At 39.0% G+C, this 4,550-nt stretch overlaps 1 non-coding gene across 1 annotated transcript; it reads right to left on the bottom strand.

The window, feature by feature from the left end:
* Positions 1-4,026: 4,026 nt before the first annotated feature.
* Positions 4,027-4,137, bottom strand: LOC112083717. Its single transcript, XR_002897853.1, has one exon. It is a non-coding gene; the product is annotated as a small nucleolar RNA R71 (small nucleolar RNA).
* Between the last annotated feature and the right edge of the window lie 413 nt (positions 4,138-4,550).

The following is a 4,550-nucleotide window of genomic DNA, read 5'->3' as shown; positions in this document are numbered from 1 at the left end:
TTCTGGTGATCAAACCTATCTTTGAGAGATTGCCAAAGATCTGCAGGATCTTATTTCGTGATGTATTCCTCTTTTAAACTATTATCGATGTGGTGGAGCAAAAATATCATGGCTTTCTTCTTTTTCTCATCTTATCGACGGTATCGAGAAGCCCGTTTCCTCTTAGATGCATTTTTGCACCTACTGCCTATGACATGTAATTTTTACCAGACACATCAAGGGTATAGAAATCGAATTCGGGGTGATCAAAACTAGCTCTTTTTTGTAGGAGTTAACAAATACTATGATTCAAGCTTCGCTAAATTTGACATGATAACTGTATGTATATCATAAATTTAGCGGAAATTCATTTTAAATTTTTGTTTTTAAAGAAATATAATAAAAAACTTTTGAATATGTATGTATAATAAAAATATATACTTAGGCAATATAGAGGCAGAACTTTCTATATAATTAAGGAGGTATAGCCTACCATAATTTTATGGAGGAGGTATAACCTTCTACTCCACAAATATAAAATCAAGGAGGAGGCTTAGCCTTCCACTCCATTAATATGATCCGAGGAGACATAGTCTACCATATGAATATATGATCGTGAAGGCATAGCCTATCATAACGATCGGTTCGGAGAAGACATAACCTATCATCTCGTAAACTTGAAAATAAATTGTACATAAATTTAAATCAATGGTTCGGAGAAGGCAGAGCCTATCATCCAGAAATAATATATAAATTTAAAATAAATTAAACATAGATTTAAATTTTATCTCTTTGAAATAAGATCGAGAGACGCTCGTGCTGATAACGTTTTGTAAACTTGTCCTTTATATATATTAAATAGGTAAGATTATGTAGATTTATATATGTGTATGTATATATATATTATATTTCTCTTTGGTGGAAGAAGGAAAAGCGAGAGAAAGCAAAGAATCAAACTTCTTTCTCTTATTATTATTGCTGAACCCAACAACTTCAAAACACAGCAACTATTTATATAGGAGGAAGTGGTAGGTAAATACAATGTCGGTAACAAATATGTTACCTACCTCTTCTTATCATCTAAGTAGTAATATTATATTTGTGTGGATGATTAATTTCCAACAGATTCTAGTTTTTTTTTGTCTTTTTGTTTTTTCTTTCTTCTCTGATTTTTATTGTTTTTTCATTTTTTTTAAAAATAAAATATTATATTAATTACCGACACAAACCAAAGATCAACCGAGTTTACAGCAAATTGAATCACTAGCAAAAAGAAAACCGGAAAAACCAAAAAAAACAAAATCGGAAAAAAGAGGAGGAAGCGGTGACAAATTTAAGGTCGTTCCGTCCACTTGACGATCACACCGGCGGATGCGACCGATGAGCTTTGCGGCATACTGCCAGGTCGTTCACAACGCAGCCGGAGACCCGACTCCAGAGATCATTCTCGAACCCGGAGGACCTGATCCCCACTCAACCGACCCCGGCGACATCTTAGAATAACAACAGACACCACACGGTTTTCAACCGGTGAGATGCTCGCCGGAGCGAGCACTCAATCTCCTACTTCCTCATTAGCTCCCCCTCCGTCTTGACGAGGGTTCTCCAACAGTCTTGCCTCAACACCACACCTTCAAATCCGGTCGAGGAAGACCCAGAAAATGGAGCTGCTTCAGACATGGGACACCATCCGCAGCACCTCCTCAACTCGCAACGCAACCCATCGAACCTGATAACAACGGATTTTGACCATTTTTATGGATCACTTTAATGTCTTTTACAGGTGGTTTTACTCCATTTTCAAAGGTTTTCAAAGGATTTCTATGTTTTCGGATTTTAAAAGACTTTTCAGGAAATTTGGGATAAAGAGGCATAAATTGGAACAAAAAGACTCTTTTGGATAAATGCAGACCGTCAGAACTCTCATGGAGAGACGAAGACCTTCTTACCAGCTAATCACCCTCAAAATTGGACAACTTATAGAAGAATCAACCATCTTTCAAATGCACTTGGTTTAGAGACATTCCAACGGTTGGATCTCAAGATGTTCCATTTGCCCCGGAGACACTCGAAGACGGCCAGCAAGTCACGCGACCGCGGCCATTCCGAAACCCTAGACACCATGGAGTTTTTAGAGAGAACCTTCATACTTTTACAGAAATCCTTTTTCCTTTAGCCGTTTTATGCGATTTTTAGAGAAGATTGTTCAGCTCTGAATTCTTCAATAGTGAAGCTTTCTTTCATCTCTTTTCTTTACTGTTTTTATTACTTTTATTAAAACTAATGATGACGATGTCGACCTCAGCCATGTCTGAGTAGATCCCGATTTGGGCTTAGGGTTCCCGAAAGGGGCTCTCATAATCGATTAAGAAATCTAGGTTTATAGATCTTGGATTTTAACTTTGTTCTCTGTTTATTCTCGTTCTTATTGAATACATGCTTGATTGTTCACCTAGTATCTGATCTAGATAGTTAGTGTTGCGAAAGTTTTCATTAAGTATCAGACCTAGAATGAATTTGACGATTTTTTCGTAGGAGTGGAAACCTACATGCGGCGAAATCGTGAGTACTGACGAGTCCTGTGTAGCTCTTGCGTTCTTTTCCTTCCAGGGCCAGAGTGAAAACCTAATGGTCAGGGTTGCGAGAAACAATTGGTTATGATCACGACAGTGACGTTGTCATCCCGCCGTACTCTAGCTCTAGAACCCTATATTTCGATATCTGTCCATCCCAATCTATAATCCCTAGTGTTAAAACCGATTATGATCCCTGTAGAGTTCCCAAAAGCTCAGTGTTTTTAGCCATAGTTTACAAACCAATCGATTTTTACTTGCTCATTTAGATCTGCATTTCATTTACTTTAGTTTGATATTTTGCTTGTTTCATTTGCCATCATTCGACTTTCTACTTGCTCTTTAGGATAGATTTATTTTCTTTCTTTAGTTTTAGTTTAATCTGTGAAAAACAACCAACCCCTAAAACCAATCTAGTCTAGACAATAAGTTAGAAACCGTAGAAGAATACGAGGCACACAAATCTCTGTAGATTCGATCCCTAAATACTACAACTGATTAGCTGTGCACTTGCAGCTTTCATTTGTTTTTTATTAAGGGTAAAACTTGTTCCCTCACGCAGTTGACTTGCATCAAGTTTTTGGCGCCGTTGCCGGGGATTTGTTTCGCTGCCTTTGTTATTTTTCTTGTTCTAATTTCTGTTCTAGACACCTGATCTCTAGTTCTTTCTTAAAGTTTGCTCAATTATCTTTCTCTTCTTTTGTTTTTCTCTGAATTACATATATACCAGGCGCAGACCTGTAGAAAACATTCCAATTCTAGACGAGATAGACAGACACGAAAGAGAACTTTGAAGACTTAGACGAACGAAAGGAATGGCCAACGATGACCAGCCTGGTGATCCTGTTAACCGAGCTTTAAACATGGACCAAGACGGGTCCGAACATGGAGAAAATGAAGAGAACGATCACAGAGAAGGTGATCATGCTCGACAAGATGGAGAAGAGGATGAGGTTCCTCCAAGAAACCATCAAAACCGCGAGAGAGAAGAACGTGAAGACCTTGATGCACCTATCAATGCAGCCGATGGTGACCACCAGGGGATGCAGCCGAATGGACCCGTTAACCGCCCTGTTCAGAAAGCAAATCAACACCGAAGACAAGCCAGGAACCATCACATAGCTGATTTCGATGCACCTACTAAGAATTTTCAGAACTGATCCGCAATTCAAGTACCATTTCCGAACCGGAATGAGCTTGAAGTCAAGCCTCAAATCATCTCATTGGTTAAACAAAACTAATTCCATGGAGTTCCTTCTGAACATCCAATGGACCATATCGAGCTCTTTGAAGAAATCTGCAGCACGATGAGAACAAACCAAGTTCCAGCAGACTATTTAAGGTATAAGTTGTTCCCTTTTTTCTTAGCAGACAAAGCTCACCGTTGGTTGAAATCTGTGCCTGCAGGATCGATTACTAATTGGGAAGAATGTAAAACTGCTTTCCTGAACCACTTCTATACTAAGTCAAGGTCAAACTTGTTGAGAACCAAGATCTCAAGTTTTCAGCAAGGACCGACTGAACCTTTCTATGAAGCCTGAGAACGTTTTAAGGAGTATGAACGTGATTGCCCTCACCATGGATTTCCCGGATCAAGCCTGCTGATCACATTTTACCGAGGTTTGCAGCCAAAATACAAACTTTCGCTTGATACAGCTAGCAATGGAGATTTTGGACAAAAGACGATAACACAAGGAAGAGCCCTCATCGAGAATCGCTCGACAAAGCAAACCGGAGCAGACAACAAGGAGATAACCGAGTTGAAGAACATGATGAGCCAGCTTTTGAAAAGTAACAATCGCTCAATCCATGCTTGTGAGACCAACAATGGCGCAGAAGACAAAGGACCTAGTCATATCGATCACATTAATCCAGCCTTTCAAGAAGAAGAAGTGAACTATGTAGGAGCACAAGCACCATATCCAAATCGCTTCAACAATGGCTTCAATAATAACTTCCGGAATGCAAACTACAACAATCTATCTTACCGCAATCCAA

Source organism: Eutrema salsugineum, unplaced genomic scaffold (assembly GCF_000478725.1).
Source record: "Eutrema salsugineum unplaced genomic scaffold, Eutsalg1_0 scaffold_6, whole genome shotgun sequence".
Classification (NCBI taxonomy): domain Eukaryota; kingdom Viridiplantae; phylum Streptophyta; class Magnoliopsida; order Brassicales; family Brassicaceae; genus Eutrema; species Eutrema salsugineum.
The sequence above is the reverse complement of the archived record's forward strand: the minus strand, read 5'-3'. Positions and strand labels throughout refer to the sequence as shown.